The following is a 21878-nucleotide window of genomic DNA, read 5'->3' as shown; positions in this document are numbered from 1 at the left end:
ATATAATCCAAATAAGTGTCACGTAAATGATAAATACACATTGAAGTTGTTTTCCTTCTCAGGCAACAGAGGACCATATAAGCCACCTGCCAGACATGGAAAAAAATGTGGCAGCTTCTGTGCTGCACACCATGAAGATACAATCTGCCAATTCTAGGGATACTGCTCGAACGGTCATCGCAGAGAACACAAGGATTTTATCAGGTTAGTGACATTTCAGCTTTACAGGTACAATCCAGTACTACGAAATGGTCATCAATATAGTTTTGAAAAATTCCAGCCTTAATTCTGCAAGCAGCATACGCGACTTTGCGTATGAAGCAGTTGCATGTCCGTACTTAATTGCAGTTTCGTTCAGAATTCCAGAGGTCTGCCCTGCCAACTGTATCAGCCATGACGAGAGCTCTCCAGAGACAACGCCGACGCACGGAGGCGCTTCCGGCAGCACCACGCACACCCAGCGACATCGTGCATACGACGGGTTTTGTGCGACTTGCTGACGGCCAGCAGTTTCTTTTGTTTGACGGAGGACCTGGAGATCCGGACCGCTTGATAATGCTGGGAACGCGGGGCAATCTCACGACGCTACAAAGCAGCCCTCACTGGTTTGCAGACGGAACGTTTAAAATAGCTCCCTGCATCTATTATCAGCTGTACACCATCCACGCATTGGTATCAGGGAGGGTAGTGCCAATGGTGTATTGTCTGCTGAAACGTAAGACCACGGCCACCTACACAAGAGTGTTCAACAAGTTGCTCGAACTCCAGCCAGGCCTGTCACCAGAAAGTTTCCTGTCGGACTTTGAGCAAGCAGCTATACATGCCTTCAAATCAATCTTTCCAGCGGCGACGGCAGCTGCTTGCTTTTTTCACATGAAACAGTCGATCCAGCGACACATCCAAGAGTGTGGGTTCCTGCAAGAATATCGAAACGACTCGCGTTTTCGTGAGGCTGTCCAGCTCTTGCCGGCGTTGGCGTTCCTGAAACAGTCAGATGTTGCGCAAGGTGGGTTCACATTTTTTTTAAATTTATATTGTTCAGAAAAACGCTGAAGAGTGGTTAATTGAGGAATTTAAACGAAATAATTATTTGTCATACGCCTTGCCACTGAAGGCCAAGCCTTTCTTACTTCGTTGCAACATCGAAATCGACGTTATAAAAGTGTGGTTTATGAGTTATTTTAATTACTCTTGCGGGTTTAAGCTAGGGATAGTAGTGTCACTAAATTTCAGACCACGACCTTATATACGATGGGCAATTTCTTGTTAACCTTTTAATTGTATAACTTCGGCCGCGTCTTTTGCAAGCAGACGTAAAGAGCACACTGCTCAAAGTCTTTCAATGTTCTATGAACACGAGACGATATGTGAAGGAGCGTATCATGAATGCAGGGTTTGAAGACATTCAGGACCACGTCAGCAATCAAGACGCCAGCACATCGTCTGTCTTTGAATACTTCGAGCGCACTTACATTGGCGTGCCGTTCGGAAGAAACCGGACCCGCCGGGAGCCACCCTTCCCACCGTCCCTCTGGAGCTGCCATGAACGCGTCGTCGACGAGCTCCCCAAAACCAACAACAGCGTGGAGGCATGGCACAGAAGTCTGCAGTCTTCCCTCGGTTTCCAGCATCCAGACCCATACCGACTCATCGAAGCTCTCAAAACCGAGCAGAGCCTCACCCAGCAGAAGATGGTCGACAGCCAAAGGGGATGCACACCGTCGGGCTCAAAGCCCTATGCAAAGATCTCGCAAAAGCTACGAAATATCTTGTCGCAGTATGACGCTCAGCCCCTCATTGATACCCTTTTGGGGTGCCGCTTTTCCTACACTATGTAAATTGAATGTTGAAGGAGAGCGAGTCAAATAAAATGTATTCTTCACGACATCATTTTTACTCTTGCCTCTGTCTCCAAGTTTGTTTTTCCTTCTATGGTGGATGTTAATCGGTAGCCAGAAGACTTTTAGCAGTATAAATATGCTGCTAAAGTAGCGTCTGGGAATTTACGTGCCAAACCAAAGAAGGACATATCGCGTACTTTAGCGAACGACTGATGGTGAATTCACTAAGTGAGCATCTTGGGAATTATTCTTATATTCTGAGGAAATACCTAAACTCTCGCTTACGTGGCGCATTATTTGCAAGACCTTCATGCCAGCGTCAAAACTACAAAAAGGTTGCCAGCGTACAATGAATCTCTAACTTTAAGGAGCTGTCACAAATATGTTTTCATTCACTTTGCAGGCTCCTCTATAAATGTAATCGTCCATGAGGTTCACAGTTAATTGCGGCTGTAAAACTAAGCGGTTGCCGAATAAGACACACTCATCCCCACTACATTTGAATTAAGATACGAAACTTGATTGACATTCATCTTTGCTGACATGTTTGGTCAGCGAAGCCGATGAACACAATGGCAATTGATGTTATGAGTACATTTGACCTTCGACCCTATTTTTTCTGACTATCAACGACACGGAAAAATCCGACAAACGTACCAACAACAGCTTCGCTGTAAAAGGAGGTTAGAACAATTGCATTTAATTGTTTAAAGCGTTCCGCCTGTCACCTTACGGGAATGCTTTTCGCTGAATGCCGATCGGTAACTCCTGTTGTGCTAAAAATTGTGGTTTACTACCAACTTCCGTGCCTTCCAAACTGGGTTCGACAGATCCAGTGGGGGGTCGCGAAGCAATATCTGCCCTGAGTATTTTTTATGGATTTCAGTTTAGCTAGTTTCAGCATACATTTTATTATGTTGACTGACACGAGTACTCATCATTGAATCATTGAAACTGACTCTTGTAGTCTCGTGAAAAGCGTGGGGGTGTCTCCGGCTTGCGGAGTTCGGTAAGCACCGAAATAGGCAATAAATTCCTTTATAACCTAGCGACAATAAATTAAAGGGTCAAGGAGGTTCGAAATTATTCGCGTAGAGAGAGGTGAAAAGCGCGCTCAAAGTTGCTACGTGCGTGCTGTTTTGTCGCTGTGCTGTTTTGACGCCGTGCTGTTTTGGCACGTGCTCTTCTGTCGCTGTGCCGTTTTGACGCTGTGCTGTTTTGTCGCGTGCTATTTTGACGCGTGCTGTTTTGTCGCCGTGCTGTTTTGACGCTGTGCTGTTTTGACGCGTGCTGTTTTGACCGTGCTGTTTTGTCGCGTGCTGTTTTGTCGTGTGCTGTTCTGTCGCGTTCCCGGTGCACTAATGTCGACGTATTTTACTTGAAGCGTTTGCCTTGCTGCCATCTGACAGTGAAAGCATTGAATTAGCTGCCTAGCTGGAATAGGGTGACAGTGAGTGTTTGAAGGTTGTTGCCGTAGTCCCGGTGCACTACAATTAGGTTCCAGTAGAACCCACAGGATGCCATATTGTGAGATGTTCAAACACCTGTTTTAGTGAATCGCAATTTGATCACGGTACAAGGCGAGAAACCGTTTGACGCGAAGACAAATCGCTTTCCAGCGACAATTTTATACAACCCAACATAGTTCTATGCATCTCTAGGGGAGTCTGTAAGGGTTTACGAATCATCGAATAATTTTCCTTCGAAATTTTGTGATTAAGCAGGTAATATTCCTGACAGTTATAAGTAAAGTTATTAAGCTTTAAACTTTAAGGACAAAAAAAAGCACTGATTATATTACACTTTGTCTCTATTAATGTAGGAAAGCACGTGATGTTAGAACGTAAAAGAACTTCTACTGGCGTGAGTGATGCACACGCTTGCATTCAACTGGCATACGCCCAAAACTGGTCGCATTTTCAGAACAATGTTTCGGAGAACAATCAAGAGGACACACACCCTTTTGAAAAAAAATATGAAGAGTCGCCCCAATTCTATTATAGCTTAGAGGACTGCCCTAAACAATCGATCTCCGCAAATCAACAACCAAAAAAAAAAAAAAAAAAAAAAAAAAAAAACATAGTGTTTTAATATCTTTAGTGATTTAACGTGTTTTCTTTTAGAAAATGGTTATTAGAAACAATACTCCGAATCAGGCTATCTCAAGGCTTAACTACATGGAGCAAAAATGGGACCAAAAAAATGACGAACTTCGCTCGGCGGTACGTTTGCTTTGCGCTCAGTGCAACAGCCGCTGTTCTAAACTCCTGCCCAGAGCGGCTGCCGCCGGGCAATATGACCCGGTGAACAGCTCTTTATTGGCCAAAGTGAACACGAGCCACGCAATTCTGCTAACTAAACTGTCAAGTAGCACGTAAAGGCTTCTGTTTTTTTTTTTTTTTTTTAACAATTACAATATATTTTGGTAATTACTTTTATAGTATTACATACGCGACGACGAGTATGGTGTTGTTCGTCAGATTTTACTAAGCTTGGTATGATACCGGCATGGGACCCTGCCGCTATTGTACCGAGAGTTTGATAGAATTCTCTTATAATGTGAAGCCCGTTTGCGCTTCTTGCTGGAATGAAGTCGTAGCAACTTCTTATGCAACTTTAGTAACTTTATTTGAAATAGCTGAATAAACGTAACGCCCATGAATATGTTTAAGGTTTATTTTTCTTCAATATTGCATTCCTTGTGTTTTCAATATTTATTATATTTATATATTTCAATATGTATTTTCAATATTTCTCATATTTCTAACATGCACAGTTGCCAATATTCAAACAGCTCTGAACGGACAAGTCAGGACCTTACTAGTAGCCTTGCAGCCTCCTTCACGTGGTTTGAATTTACGTGCGATTTCACAGTTCCGACGTCGTTCTAAAGGCAAAAAAAAAAGACAAAAAAAAAAAACACACACACACACACACAAAAAAAACTGCCTCTTACGCCACGAAATGCGAAATCGGGTCTCTCCCTTTGAGCTGCCAAGTTTCGGAATCCCACACTTCGCTGCTCACGAGGTATGCGGGGCTTACCCAGTAGGCCTACAGAGACGACAAACATTATACGCTACAATGGATCGCTTCTCGTAACAGTTCACTCAGCCGAGCTGAACACCAAGCGGTCGGACCACCTCCCGGAGCCTGACGCACACGAGCGAAACCCAAAGGATGTACACATACGCAGCTAACCTGAGCGCAACCTTCCAGATGGCCGGAGCGCACATATACGGGAGCAAGACAAACACGGCACCGGCGCAACAGCGGCGCAAGTCCAATCGATCGGTTGCGCAGGCCGGCGCTAACTAGCGAACAGCCGAGCGTAAGGGTCTCAGCTTGTAATCAGCTGCTCCGTCATTCTTCAAAGCGCCGGTGGGGAGAGGGAAGGAAAGAGAGGGAGGAGGGGAATGACCCAGAGGGGTCGTAACGCAGGCAGTAACGGTCGGCTTGACTGCCCACTGTGGGATGTTCGGGGGCGAGAAACTGGCCGGTGGCCGTCAATTGCGGCAGAGTATAGACGACCTCGATTTGCTGCAATGTGACGCGTCGGTCAGGGACCAAGTGTGGCGTGCTATAGTCGCGGACAACTCAAAGGCCGACATACAACCTCTGTTTTTTCTGCAGAGAAGATCCCCCCCCCCCCCCCCCCCCCCAAATCCTCTTAGCTCTCCCCTTTGCTAAACAGCGAGGGGATCGAGCCATGTTGGGGCAATGTAAAAAGTGGTGAGGATATAGGAGATGAGGAGGCGGGAAAAAGTGTAAAGCGCTAAGTATACGTCGGCCTTTAAGAAAGGTATGGCGTGGTGCTCTTCAGCCAATGATGTTACGGCATCGGTAAGGAGCGTCAATATAAAAGGCACGCCCCGCTTTTCTTAAATTGTCGGTGACTACAAATGCTGCGAAGCAGCTGTGCATGGACGCCGTCATTAACGACCTTCAGTTTTTTGTTTCCACTTATTTCTTTTACTTCACTGCATCATTACCACCACACAAGGACAGGCTATTGCCATCTTAGATTTTACTATGTCCTCCCCAGCATCGGCCTTTGAGGATGCTTGCCCACGCCAGTTTCATTGGCTCGGCATCTCTGTAAGGCAAGAAAAGGTCAGCAGTGGTAGATGTAATCTGGCGCGTGTATAAAGCTTCTATAGGTGTTCTTCGACGGGCTGCCACGCTCTAAAAAAAAAAAAGTCCCTGAGTTTACTTCCCTGCAGAACGCGAAGACGGCCAATAACAGCGAACGATAGAAGGGTCCCATATATGACAAAGGTGATGGCACGATCTCAACTAAAAATTCGGATGTGCGCAGGAACGATCAGCAAGTAAATGTCATTCTATTTGTTTTACACGCCTACGTTAATTTCACTTTTTGTTTGATTTAATTGTAGTATGAGCTTCGTCATTCAGTGAGATGCTTCCACTGTTCGCCGTGATTTCTTATCTCGTGTCCAGCAAGGATGTGAACTCAAACCTTTCTTTAATAGGGAGGGTGAGCAAAATAAAGTAACGAAAAAATAAAACTGGTAGTCTACAGTTCGTTACAGCTTAAGTCGGGACGCACCCGACGCTACGAGTTTAGTGGGATTAACCTAGCAGCGTCAGAAACGCAAGTCACTAGGACGTTTTTGTCTATAATAGCTTCAGCGATGATAGAACATGTATACAAACAGGACGAACTTCGTGCTAGTGCGATTTTGATGCTGTCTGATTGCTATGACGTTGTAGCGTCGTCTGCGTCTGGGGGTAAGCTGAAATGAAGTATCATTTTTGTTTCGTATGATCGTCCTGAATGCGTGCACTGGAATATAATCAGTGGTTACATGGTGGCATCTGGGGAGGAAGTACGAGCGACATAATACTGGAATAGCTGGAGGGACTCACACATAAGCTGGAAGAGCAAGAGTTCGAGGAAAACAAGACTTGTGGCTCTATCGGCAAGATTGAGCGTGACATTTCTTTAAAGCACAAGCGAGGTTGGGGATTTAAAAGATGAGAAGGCAAAAAACTTGGCAGAGACACTTAAGACTGCTTACGTATAGGAAGGCAAGAGCATCCAAACACGCGGCGGCGCCACGTGTTATTATCGCACATGGCCCTCCGGCGGTGACATCACGCTCCCCCACTGCGCAGGCGCGGCGAACCCCGCCGACCTTAGGACGGCTTCCGTGACGAGGCATCTGCGTTACTGTGCTTCTGTGTGTGTTTTATTTCTGAGGCACCTGCTTGATGACGTATTTTTATGACCATCTTTCGGGGACAACGCCGCCGTTTTCTTGCGTAATGGGCCGCGTAAGGCTTTCGCCTTAAAAATACGAGGGAAGTATGAACAATGAAAGTGCGAGGCAATAAATAAAATATGACAGCTGAAGCATTGTGGTCACAGACAACTATCAATAACAAATTTTCTATGATGGAAAATGAAATGCGTTTTATAGCTCCGCCACGGTGATTCAATCATATAAAAAGAAATTATTTTTAAGGGCCGCTGAAATCAATGTCAGCAAGCTTGGCGAGAAGTCATACCGAAAAAACCAAAGACAAGGGGACACGCGAAAGAAAAAAGAGGGATAAACACAGCCGCAGTTGCATCTTGAGGCGGTGTTATGTTTGTTAGATGACAATGTTAATTAATAAACAGACGAGCCGGTTGACGTTACACATTATTCTAACCTGGGAAGACCTGTGTGTTTGTCCCTTGTCCCCTTTGTCGTCCGTTGACTTCGGTTAGAATCATATGTTGCGTTTGTGTCCCTTTTTTCTGTACCCTTGTCTCCGTTTTTTTCTCCTCAGTATGATTGCTTATTAGCTTGCCTGCGCAACCAGAAATTATTGGCGAGAAGCGTTTGACGTGGTGGGGACGAGTTGTCGAAAAACGAAGATTTTTCTTCGGGGGACGAAAATCACAGCACAGGCGCTGTGTGTGTTTGTGCCCTGATTATCACCATGTTGAATGTCAATCCACTCCCTTATGAGAGCTCAGAGAATTCACGAAATGTCGCTGATATTTCATGAAATTTCGAAATGGATTTCGTATTTACTGGCGTAACGGGTGTTTACTCTTTGCGAGCAAAGCCTACACGTCTGCTTTTCTGCGGAGTACGCGGTTCCTAAATCATTGCAATCGACAAAAGCAGTCCCGAAACCTACATGACCGAAACACCGTCCCCAATCGAAAATATTATCTTCGCTTATCAAGTTTACGCGATGAATCGATGTCTCGATCTTGTTATTCGCTTCGTTTCTTGTCTAGGACGCGATGATTGGATGTTTAAGGGGCTCTTCGAGAAAGCAGGAGAGGGGGTGATCTTGTTCATAGACATTGCGTCCTCTTCTCAAGTATGTACGGTATATTGTGACACATCTGCAGGTGCTTCGCCTTGAACCTCTCAAAGGGTGGTTCACACAACGCCGGTTTCTTACGTTACGTATAAGTCACCGAAACATTCGTGTCTCTATAATGTCGCGTGCCAGGCTATCCCTTGACTGGTAGCCACGCTGAATATGGAGCACAGATGTCCCGGTGATTTGTGGCGCAAACAGACGTAAGCTTTCATAACGTAACGTAAGAAAACGGGGCGGTGTGAACCAGCCTCAAGGCCGATTCACGCACACGCGTTCGAGTAAGACCGTGTTCTTTTCATCTCTTGCGATAACACGTTCGAACGCTTGCGCCATCTATAAGGTGACCCTTGAACTGCATTTCACTAGAGCAAAGGTTTTGCAGTATTTGTGACTGAAATGTTCGTACTATCAACGAGAGACGGTTCTTTATAGCAGTGTCAAATATTTTTCGAGCCGAAAAAAAAAATGTTATGAGAGAAAAAAAAGAAAAGTGAAAATATACGGAAATGCTAAGTGTTCCGCCACTACCCAAAAGATGGCGCCAGTGTGTGCGCCAGCGTTTATTCAAAAAGCTATATTTGTTTTTCTTTTTTTTTTCCTATAAACCCTTTTACGGCGGATTGCCCTTTAATTCGACAATGTGGTCTGCGGATGTTCAAGTATGCGGCAAAGAAATGGTTTTGGTGCCACCTGAAAATGTATTGAGGCGATAACGGTCTATATAAGGGCATCTGTTCCTCTAGCCAGGCCTTAAATCCCGAAAATGTAAGCAGACTGAAGTGTGCGGGTAAACGCGGAGGCGTAATTCGGAGTAAAAAACAAAGTGTCATGATTGGCATCTGGACATGGTTGTGGTTGTGGCTTCCATATTAAAACTTTTTGTCGTAAGTTCGTAGGAATTCTACTATCCAGTGTTTCTGTACTTGAGTTATTGTTTTATAAATCAAAATGATTTCCCAAGCCGTCTCGATTTGGTCAAAACCTAATCTTACCTGTTAGAAAACGAAAAATTACATCCGTAAGGCCTCCCGCTAAAGTAAAAATTATACAAAAATACTTGGGTGCAATTTAGATATGTTAAAGATTTAAAGCACGTGTGACGAATAAATACAAGGTCCGGAGCATACATATAATGACTCCCTGGCTCTCATTTTTGTCGAAACAAAGTCGACTGGCGATTGATCAACGTGCCCTTCACTATACATATTTTCGGTCCGAGGCTTTTTTGTGTGTGTGTGTATTTATTGCTTTGTCGGCTTGTGGAAACCGCTGGAAACGCTTTCAGTGGTCGTGCTCTCGTCGCATAAAAACGCCGCCGCGGTGTCGTCTTCTGACAGCACAGTTGAGAAATATAGGAGAAGATTGGTGTAAGACGAACTCTGTGCTGTCATGTCATTAAAGGAGCTGTCAAAACGTCGGCCTCTAACAAAAATTGCTTCGGAAGAAATGTACATGGAGATATTCTAGCTCACATAAAGCAACATGAAAAACAAAACTTAGATTAGATGTATGAGGCACGTACGATACTTGATTCAGCCACTCTTCGAACCTTTAACATCTCATGACTACAAGTTCCCGCATTCATCACGAATACCAGAGAACATGTGGGAAGAGTTTGAAAATGCCTTGAGGGAGGTCGTTAATTTTAGTCGTATTGATGGTACGCTTGAGAGATGCGCCTTACAGACGCGCACACATGAGTGATGCATGCTGCTTAAATGTTTATATAAATAAGCTCAATAGACCGTTCGTAATCATGCTTGTTTTTGAACTTTAGTATTTTAGAAAATCTGGAAATGTTAGTATTGCAAGACGTTCTTTACAAATTTTAAAACAACGCTTTACCCTTTTTTAGGCAGCTTAGATTCATGGATGTTCATGAATTTCTGTGAAGAATACGATTTTACCTAGTCTGTGGTGCTGTAATTTTTTTTTAATGATCTATCAAGATAGATCATTTTCATAAAGCAATTTTTGTTCCTTCATAACTACAGTGAAAACGATTGGAGCTTGTTTGTTCTAAAACATATTTCTATGTGATAGTCTCAAAGATGATTGAAATACTACACACTTGTTTATTTGTTTTAGAGCCAGAGAATATGCAAAAGATATCCCAATAAAGTGTGAACGGGGGAGATATACCCATCTTTAACTAAACATCGATGACCATTCGAAACCTTTTTAATTGGATATAGGAGCAAAGGTACTCGTTGCGGTCTGCAAATCTTCGAACCAAAGCTATTCGATTTAGTAATGTAGAGCTGCAACCCTATTTACTTTTCATTCAACTAGATTAGCTAATGTGCACCCCAACATGCTGCCCAATTATTTACCTCCCATTATCCTCGACATCTATTCTAAAATCGGAAGGTTCAATCAACCTCATCCTTTGCATTCATGGAGGTCGACGTTCGCCCAAGCATTATAAATCGATATGCAAAATCAGCACCGTTGTTTCGAGGGGAAAAAAACGCTCCAATATGCAAACACGATTTTCTGCCAGCTGACGTTTTAATCGGCAATTAGTCGAGCCTTCGGTTGGGCACGCCGTTTCTTATAGACTGTTTACAAACATTGGCAGCGTTTGCCCACGCCAGGTGGCGGGACTGCCCGCGTGCGCAAGAACTAGATTTGTGTCCTGTAAAGCTTCTGCGCATGCGTCGTGCCGACAGCATATATATATATATAGAAGAGAACCCGGGTTTTCGGCCCGGGAAAATGAACTATGCCATCACAGAGAGCTCAAACTCAGTGAGAATATGACCCTGGCGGTTAGCAAAGAACGCGATAGATTCAGAACACGACGTTACCGGAATTAAAAAAGATAACTCAGAAAGACAAAATGTTTCTACGAGGCGACGCCGCCCCCAGCCTAACATTGTCGAAACAAGAAATAATATTGTGTCTTGCGTGATTTATATTAGCAAAAAGCACTTGTCAGCAAGAAAAATATGATTGCTTGATCTCTCGCCTACAATTTTTTGTTCATCAAAATAGATGCTGCAGGCGCGCACAATGTCATTTCTTGTTTCGACGATATTAGGCTTAGGTAGTTGTCGGCTCAGGGGCATTTCGTGTTTTTTTTTTTTATCTTTTGATTCAAGTAACGTCATGCTCTGAAACTTTCGCGTTATATCCCAATTGATAGCGTCACCTGCTCATAAAGTTTGAGCTTTCTGCGATGCATAGTTTATTGTACCCGGGCCGAAAAACACGGATCCCTTTTCTCGGGAACACCCTGTATTTTATTTTGTATATGATACGTATATGCGAACAATTAATATTTTATATGAACGTATATAATCGCATGCACCACTCAGTGACATTTCAAAATGTTTATACATTTTAGAGCAGTAAACTTGTACACTGTTTCGCTGAATAATTTCGTATATGCCCCACCGATTTATGCGGCTTGAGGCCTCCACTAATGCAGGGAAATGAGGCTTCGGAGCACACGAAATGCATTTGGTAGAAGTTTTATCAATTTTGCTGTAGTAATAAGGAAAAGGTACACGTGTAGTGTAATTTAAGAGCAATTATCATCTTGTACAAATTATACTGCATCGCATCGTGACGGAGTGGTGAGAGCAAAGAAAACTGTCTGATGTTGCTTTGTCACGGAAACAGTTTGGTAATATACATTCGAAGCTCGACGAGCTTTGTTCCTACCCCTAGAGGCTTTATATAACTACATTAAAAGGTTTACGGAAATGTCTGCACTCTGCGAAATGGCACTTGAAGGTTTACTTTAACGGAGACCACAGGGAGAGCAAATCACGGCAATCTATACGAGAAAACCCAGGGCAATGACGACGTCTGAAAAATTGTTTTAGCAAATGGAACATAATTATCACTAAAACAGGACAGGCAAACTGAACGAGATATTTGCTTACAGGCTAGAGTTTTCATTGTGCGGATTGTCATATGCCTTATGCTAATAGGAAGCAAGGAACTTGTTTGAAATGGTACTTTTTTTCCTACCTGCAATTTGAAGATAGTGCTTCTCCTCTACACAATTATGCCGTTTTTTTTTTTAATAATAGAAATAATCGTAATAGTTCGGTTTCATGAATTGTTGAGGAAATACGCACATGATTGAGCGTTCATTAAGACAGTAAGCTCCGCGTCACGAAGCATCTACGCACAATGCTCGATATTTTAGACCTTAAACTTCCTGACACGTTCAGAAACGCTGGGTGTCAATAGACAGGTTCGTAACTTTTGTAACAACTCATTCCTAGCTGCGCATAAGAGGTTTAACGAGGAGTGGCTTCTAGAGATATTATCATCGCACAGTCGAACACATTTGGCAGCACTAAAGTCTTCGCAAGTCTCACCGTGACCGGCACTTCAAAAAGTTTGATTCAATACCCAAGGAAACAAAGCGAAGGCTTGAATTCAATCAGTGTTGTACACGTTACTCATAAAATGAAAAAGATCGAAAATTTGTTCCTTGTTCCTTCTGACTTTTGGAACGCTTTCCCGTTACAAGTTACATCTGTGAGAAAAGAACTCGTTCCCGTTACCGTTAAAAAATCGAAGGTATCGTTACATATACTTAACATTTGTAGTTTCCTGATTACCACATTTAGTTAGATAAAGCAAAGCTAGTTTCTTTTTTAGATCTATCCCATCAAATGGCAACATTCGAATTTGAATGCCGAGATGGAAGGGCACCAGGAGAAGAAAACAAGCGGAAGCAGGGTTTTAATTTTTGATATATTCACCTTTAAAAATCTCAGCATTTATCTATATTCATGATTGTGGTTGGCGATTCAGACGAGCCAAATGTACTGTTACTCCATATTGCACGAGCGTTTTACTACAACCTCACACATTTCAATCTAACAAAGTCCCTTGTTCGAACTAGACAACAGTTGCTTCTCAATGCTGCTGTCCGCAAGACAAGCAAGTGAAGAAGAGGGCAGGGATTTTGGAAGGTCCAGTCTTGAAAACTACAAGCCCTCCTTCGTGAAGCTTAAATTCTTTGTTCAGTTTGAATGTGGGGGACAAGCTGAAAAGGAATAAAGGTTAATTTTTGGTTATCTTGATCAGGATACAAGGGTGCATTCGATGTCTGGTAGGCTGTTCTCTTGTTGGAACTGTAGTTCTCTATGTGGAAGTTCAGTGATGGCTGTAGTCGGCCTTAGATTTCTTGGTGTATGAGGATTCGTGAAAGCAAAGAAAATAGCTGAGTTTGAAACGTCCCTTTTTGTGTGTTTTTTGTTTTTTTCTTCGACTAAAAGTTTTGCTTTAAGTACCGCAGCCTCGGGCACTGAAAAAGAAGCAATGTCCACTAGCTCTTTTGCACCCGACTTTTACCAAGCGAGGAGCACATAAAATAAACCCTAAAACAAGTAACCAAACATTTAACGAAATCCTGCTCTTCGTAAAGAAATTGTTTTATACTTTTAGAATTTTCCTCTTTTAAATAAGATAAAGATTAGCCCACTGGATGAAAAAAAAAAAATGAAACGCCGTTCGTTTTGCAGTTCCAGTGAAAATTTAACGCGTTCCCGTTCCAGTTCCACCGATGGAAAATGGAACGGCGGCGTTCCTTCTTTCCCCCTAAAAGAAATGCGTTACAGGAACGCCCTTCCGTACAACACTGCATTCAATCATGCAATCATGTATTCAATAACATTTTTTTAAAAGAGGAATGAAGAAGCAGCCGCGAAACTTTTACATTCATGGAAGTGGAGCGGGAGCTCGTAAGAGTTACTATAAAGCATAGCGTTCATATATACTAACTCTAGAGGAAAAGGTCCGCCATTTTTCCATGCATACTGGCTGCCGCAAGCGGTGGAGCATAAAGGCAGACCTTTGGAGTCCCACACATGGTTACCAACTAGCTTTAAGTCTCATTCGCTAGATATTAGGGTCTTCCTAAGGACCAATCCACGTACAGTTACCGGTGAAAAGATATTCGCTTTGCTTTCGAAGCTTTCTTTTTGCATAGCGGGCAGGTGTACGGCATCGCGCCAACGCACAACTAAACCAGATAAGCAGCTTCGCGCTATGGTTTTGATAGGCGCGCCCCGAGAAAACGAAACCGCGTAACCACCAGATTTTCGAGAATTTGACAGAAGGGAAGTTAATGCAGCGTAATGAGTATATTTCTTTTTATAAGCGTAAGAATAGTTCAAAATTAAGTTTATAACGTTGAATTATCACCGTTTGTTTTGCTGACAGTTTTCAGTTTTCGCGATTACCATTGCGACTGTCGTCCTTCAGCTTGCAGCATTGGTTTTTTTCTCTCGTGTTCTGTTGCGCTCTTTCGCGATGTTTCATTCGGGACTCCAGATGTCGGCGGACAGGATTTGCCACTCCTCCTCACCCACCTTTACCCCCCCCCCCCTCCCATGAAGAGACATGTCGAGCCTGTCCGCCTGTTTATGCATACATAATGTTATTCGAATTTAGGAAGTGATATTCTGAGACAATTATTTACTTTACGTGCACTCTACTAGTTCCTGCGCGTTTACCTACCTGCAAAACACTCGAATAGCCAAACTTTGCGATTAACGAAATCAGCTCAGTGAATGAGGAGGCGGAACATTTGTTTAGACCTCAAAATGAAATCTGCGCTGTGGCATTACGCAATGTTATCATGACACTCTGCCACCTAGCAGGCTTCATTTTGAAGTCTAAACGGATGTTCCGCCTCCTCATTCACTGAGCTGATTTCGTAGATTGCAAAGATTTTCTCTTCGAGTGTTTTGCGTGTAAGTAGACGCGCAGGCATTTCTTAGACTGTGTATCATTGGCTTGTAAATAACTGAAAATGCTAGCTTTTCTTTTATTTAGAATGCGGTTAATTGTGGTTTACGATATGTTGCTGTACGTAGATATATTATCACTGATATAACCAAACATAAGTTGCAGTGCTCGACCTCCAATGCTATCAGGTTCATACACTACCAATAAAATGGCTAACGGCATCTCGATCAAAAGTAAGACTCAAATAGGACCGGACTTTCGCGCTTGCATTTGCACAACGCTATCGTGTGTCGATAATGCTCAGTCAGAACTTGACAAGCACCAGAGGTACTCGTAGTTTTTCAAGACCTCAGACAAAGTTAAACACAGAGCACCGACTGCAGCCATAAGAGCATCGCTACTGCTTATTGGGACACTACTTTAAGCAACTGGACGTGGTTGTCGACAAATATAAATGGACGTATCTTGACTGGCTACTATGAATACGCAGGTATTCTTTGCTCTTAAAAGTACCGAGGAGGAAATTGCGCGATGCTATATTTCGAACAACAATCATCGTTCTCGAAACTGAGCGAGATTAGGCTCAATGGCAAAGCGGCATCCACAACCTTTGCTGCTGATATCGCATCACCATTGAAATGGGATGCTATTTATCCTCTTCGCCAAATAAACGGATTACAACAAGGTAAAAAGATTGTGCCTAGAATGCATCGTGTGATTGTATTTATCAAGGAAGTTAGAAGTGGGTAGCCTTCCTTGTGCTAGTTCAGCTGATTTTAAATGCCTTAAGCAGCCTAATAAAAAAGATACTAGAGCCTAGTTAACAGGATATATGAGACACAGAGGCAACCCGATAATATAAACACAGCAATTCCGGTTGCCATACCGTATATGCCCTCAGTAACCCATACTCACAAAAAAAGTTGCCGGTCGGTGTGATGTACCCGTGGTTTTTTCTGCACCCAACAAGCTGTCGCCATTGCGCCACCGAAAAAGCAATCCCCGATATACCGCAGATCTTTGAAAACCATGCACCGCATCAACTTCAAAGAGTGATATATATATATATATATATATATATATATTTATATATATATATATATATATATATATATATATATATATATATATATATATAGATGAAATATCTATGCTGTGCCAATCACCATACATCGGCCAAACAGGCAGATGTTTCATCGATCGCGCACGTGAACATGCTGCGGCTGCAAGGACACCCCCGTCGGGCCATCTCGCCACTCGTCGTAGCCGTTTCTCATGTGCCCTTGTGTGACGGAACGTTTTTGGCATCCCGATACGGTATCTTGAATTGGTATCTAGAGAGCTGCATGAGACGTTTTAAATAGGAACAAAAGGCGTGCAATGTATTAGTGACACGTCAATATCCGTATCGGCAAACGTATTTGCTTTCTTAGAACTTGGGCTACTCCGGCAATAGTTGTGACTGCGTCTTGCCACGGCTATATAAATGATTGGTTTTTCAATAAATGTTAGTTATGAGCACCCTATATCGTTCATATTCTTGTCCTAGAGTATATTTTAACGCTTCTCTAGACACTCCAGATGAATGCGGCATGCCTCTCCTGTGTAGTGTTCGCACAATTAATAAACAAAAAAACTCTGCGTATTTACAAATTTTATTTGGAGCATTATACTTATTGTTCGCTCCCATCCATCTATAACAAGCGGTCGTATACTGGCTTCCACGGAATTATAGACTCGTAACGAATTTCAAAGCCTAGTAAAATTATGTGTTTTAATCGAAGTTTCATCGAAAAAGGAAATTCACGTTCAAGGCGATTGTTCCTACAGTGATTGCTTTTTATATGTTCTAAGCAATATAATTAACAACAAAAGTTAATTCAAAATAAATGAAGAACTCAATTGAAAATTATTGCTACGTTCAGTAGGACGCAGGTTAAATTTAAAAAAAATGATATATATAATTCCTCGGCGTTATCGTTTTGATGCAAGCCAAGGTATCGGTCAGTTACAATGAGCTTCAAAGCGCTGTGCGTTCGCATGCGTAGTAGGCAATACGACGTGGATTATCCAAAGTAACTAATATCTGTATATATTATTTACGACTATCATTAAGAGAAATGTCCTTTGTTCAAAATCAATTTGGCTGGATTGGTGACATCATCGTGGCTCTCCAGCGGAAAATGAACTAATAAAATTAATAAATTTCACAAACTTAACCAATTTCTATATGCAGGTAAAAAGACACAAAAAAACAAAGACAGCCAACCTTACATTGTGTGTCGCAAGATTATTGATGATTTCAACTCGTTGGGGTCAGAAAGATGACCGCAAATGCAGCACTGGTCATTTCAATTATTGAAATAAAACAGACAAAATGAGACCGATATTCTCACAACCAAAGTGGCAACCACATTTGCGGAAACCGCATTCTTGTTCGGCCATCGTATTCGCCCTGTCCAACAACGTTATACTTCGTCGAGCGATCGGACAAACGCCAGAAAACAGCAAATTTAGGTTTTGCGCAAAAAGGAAGGAGGGAACGCGTCCAAAATCCCATAGACTCAAATTCATTGCTCACTCTTTACGTTAAAACCAGCCGGTTTCGGGGAAAGGTGCTTCGGGTCAACTGATCTGGGCAGATAGGAAGGACCGAGAGTCAGACTCACCGACACGGGACACGCTCAGGGCTCGTGCAGGAGGCCCCGGGAGTTATGAGGACGATCGTTCTCCGCACGCCTCCGGCCGCCGAGGAGACGCTCCTACTCCAAGCTCAGTCCAGCGCTGCTATGCCGAGCGCAAAGCCGATACACGGCCGGCAGAGCCGTCGGAGCAAGCACGCCACAGCACATCCTCCGTCTGAGCGCGCGGCACGGAGTTCGACTGCCGGTGCAATTTTTTTTTACCCCGTTTCATTTCCTTCCCTACTCCCCGAGCTCTCCCTCTCTTTCTCCCTCTCTCTCTCTACGCTCTGCTCCCTATTCTTCCTCTCTCTTTGCTCGCGTTGAACGGAAGGAAAGGTGCGTTTGGCGCTGCGCGCGGGAGGCGGCGCTCGCGACGGGGCATCGATGCATGACCACGCACAACGATCCTCCAAGTGTCTTACGGTTTTCTCCAAAAGATTAATGCGCATACGCACTAAATCTTAATTTAAAAAAAAGAAAGAAAATTCAGCTAGAAAATTGATGCAGGAGCTAGTGCCTGAAAAATTGTTAATTGCGGTGTGATGATTCAGGGCCCATCAAAAGGCGCAGATTTTATAAGCAGTTCTGAAAAAATCAAAATACTCACCTTAATCAAAATAATCGAAAAAAGAAATTAAATGCAGACTGGGTGTACAATAATTGAGAAATTCCACGCAAGAACCAGATCGCTTTGAATTTCTGCTTCCAGCCGGCATACGTTTCTACAAGGGTTAGCGCTTGTTGAGTACTGACTAAACAGATACGGGCTTTGGTTTCACCGTAGCGTAGCACTTCTATAGACCAGAGTGCCTGGTTAGAAAGAAAATGAGACCCGATCAAGATTACCGATGGTTTCAGTTCTGCACAAGCACAACCACAGCTCAGACTTCTTTACCATCTTTCTTTTATTATCCGGATCGTTTCACTCCACCATTATTTACGCGGAAGCAAACCACGGATATTAACGTTTCAAGGACACCTCAGTGACCTGGAACAGTTTAGTGAACAATTAGTTCAATATAAAACACTGCCTTGCATCCAGCAACTACTCAAATATGACGAAAATAATCCCTGGAGAAGGGGAACAAAAGGGACAAAGGACAGACACACATTTCCAAACACAGCTAGGTGACTGGTGCGCGACCGAAAAAATCCGCCTCGTTCGGGTACCGAACCCGGGACCTCTCCATTTCCAGTGGAGCGCTCTACCAACTGAGCTAACAAGGGGTTAGACGTCAGTAGAGCAAACATGTTTTATCAGCTGCCACCAGTCTAACACCAACAAGGGCGAAGCTTGCAATTTAAGCTTATGATTATATTGCAATTAAACGCAAAGGTGAAGCGAGATGAACAAGAATGACGAAAAAAATCCCTGGAGAAGTGTAACAAGAGGAACAAGGGTTTTCCTTTGTCCCGCTTGGTCCCCTTCTCCAGAGATTATTACCGTCATTCTTGTCCAGCTCGCTTGCACCTTTGCATTTAATTTCATTATAATGTGCCTCCTCAGTGCCACCAAAAGCACGTGAAACAACAGCTTTGTCATAGTCACTGACCAGGACAAAATCGCAGGGTGCTGAGGAGCCATGGTAAGATTCGCGGGTAATCCCCGCGAATCTTACCATGGCTCCTCAGTCAACTAGATTACGGGATTAGCCGATCAGATGGCTGAAGGTCCAATCATGAAGAGAGAAGCGCGAACGTCATAAACCAGGCCCTTCGTTCTCTAAGCTGTCAGTTGCTATGCTGAGGGCAAGTCGTCTGCTTCTTGCACAGGAGTTGCGGTTTCCCCATAACGATGCCGAGCTTTAATTGGATTTGATTGAAAAGGTAGTGGGCAGATTTCTATGCTAGATGCCTTGAGGTCAACCCGCTCTCTTTTTTTCAATCAGCCAATAAGAGTTCGGTGTTCTGACATCATCGCAATCACTATGCAGAAGCAGACGAACTTGCACTCCGCTTACGCATTATTACGTAAATTTCTTTATGTATACTACACTGCAGTGCATTAGTAAGCTTATTCCTCGGAGAAGTATCAAAACATAAAAACTCATCCAATGCCAGCCGGTCGCAAACATGGCCTCCTCCTTTTTCCCACACAGACTGTATTTGTATTGGGGCTGTCTTTTCCCGCTAAGCCGATTAAAATGGAATCAATGATTAGTTGCCCGAGTGGAATTTTCGGGCAGCGTGTGTCCAGGCATTAAGACGAATATAGGATTAACTGTCAGTAAGGCATTATAATCACGTCTGCGAACAAAGGGAATTAAGTAAACGTCGAGTTTCATTCCTATATTTAAGGACGCTCGCAATATGCGCGATTGGTTGTATTATTTATCCTCGTGGTTAAAGTGGCTGCTCATATTCATGAGATTAATAATGATAAGAATAGGATGCACTTTAGTTAAATCAATACTTCCGCGTGCGTGGCGCAGTTGGCAACGCACGCGACTGCCACGCGGAGAAATGAGGTCCAAACCCCGCTCGACTAGATTTTTTTTTCCTTTTATACTTTCGTATTCTTCCGGGGGGTTCCGGCTTATTCTCGGCTGTCATAGTCTCTTTTGGTTTCGGAACATTCCTGAACAGATCGCGCGTTAAAATGGGGCGGTAACTTCTTTTGCTTCGGGACATTCGTCCTTCATCGCTGACACAAGATGGTTGGTCTTTTCCTTTTAGTTACTAGCCACAGAGTTCTCCTCATTCAACAATTAATTTTAGATCTGACTTCAACTTTTGTTCTTATTTGTGATAATATTAAATAATCAAGAGGTGTTTTTTCTTCTTCTTATTTTTACTGTTTTACGCATCTTAGTATGTCGCTAAGTTATCTTTTTGTTGACAGACTTAAGGGTGCATGAATTTTGTATTGTTTGTTCTCATTAAACTTACAGCTTCTTATAAATATTTAGTTCACGCTGTCTCCGCACGAATTTCGACTACTTCTTTTTTTCTTTTTTTGCATGAATGTGGTCAGTCGAACGTAGATAACGAGTTGTGTACTCTAGCAATGACAAAAAGAAAACGATTGACACTGAAGCGTATGTAGGGGCTTCTATGGCGTAATATCGCCGTACACGCGGCGAGAGTTGTGGCGCGCACATCGACCACGTTGTGAACAAATAGTTATCAGAGTATGGCGAAAACAATTCATCTCACGACAGCGGAAAAACTTGGAGACAGCTTTTTAAACTCCCATTAGCAAAAAAAAAAAAAAAAAAAAAGTCATGCCAAGGCACGCATCCGCAATTTCTTTGGATAACACGGGTGCGTAAATTACGAGCAGATTAGAAGGGCAAGCCAGTTCGCAGGAAACGGTTGAAATTAGAGAAATATAAGGAGGGTCAAATTAGATTATGTGGAAGGAAGTTTCAATCTAGCCTTGCACGAAAACCCGCTCAAAACGCAGAATGCAACAAAGGAGGATGTTGGGGAAAGTTGCGTGAACACAGACCAACGAACCAACAAACATTAATCGAATATTTTACAGAGGGCATACGCTCTACCCCAAGAGGCTTTATCGAGTCTTACTAACCCTGCACCAACTCGCACAGCGTTTCAAAAGAAAAAAAAAAAGGAGGGAAGGGTGCGGGGGGGATAGTTGCGGAGCGGCAGGCAAACAGGGCTCGATGCAGACATCCGTTTCCCGAAAAAAAACTATTACGCCAAAGGGAAGTCGTCGGGCCACCGGGAGCCTCGTAGGAAATGAGCTCCGGAATGCGCGTTATGCGCCCTCTCCCTTTATGTAGCTCCGCGGCTAAGCATCGTTTTCACGGAATTGCCTATTAAGCGGGACGGGGTTATAAAGCGGCCGCGCTGGGCGCCCCAAATTAATGTGAGGCAAAACGCCCCAAAGCAGAGGCGTCCCGCGCTCGCTGCTCCCCGTGCACCCTCGGTCTCCGCCACACCGGAGTCACGTATAGCTCTTCTCCCGTTCACCTTGCGATGGACGGCGGCGGACGCTGCGAGCCACCAGCCGAGCCAATCCAATGACGTGTGAAAGAATCACGTGACCTTCGGGAGGGACTCAGCCACCCGAGAGACGCGTAGTCAAGTGATAGCTTCGTAGCGCTGCATTGGATGGAATGGTCCGTATGGCGTCGGCTGTGGTTCATCGTGAGGTGAAACGGGCTATAGGGTATAGCTATAGGCGTCGGCGTCTGGCGGCGTCGTAATCGTCCGAAGCGCACCCGGGTCCGTCGTTGAGTACCGCTGGCTTTGCGCCTGGCCGACCTCCGCTCCGCACAGCAAGAGGCTACGCAAAACCCTATCTATTGTAGGTTGC

Source organism: Ixodes scapularis, unplaced genomic scaffold (genome assembly GCF_016920785.2).
Source record: "Ixodes scapularis isolate PalLabHiFi unplaced genomic scaffold, ASM1692078v2 PGA_scaffold2__306_contigs__length_199485367, whole genome shotgun sequence".
NCBI lineage: Eukaryota > Metazoa > Arthropoda > Arachnida > Ixodida > Ixodidae > Ixodes > Ixodes scapularis.
The sequence above is the reverse complement of the archived record's forward strand: the minus strand, read 5'-3'. Positions refer to the sequence as shown.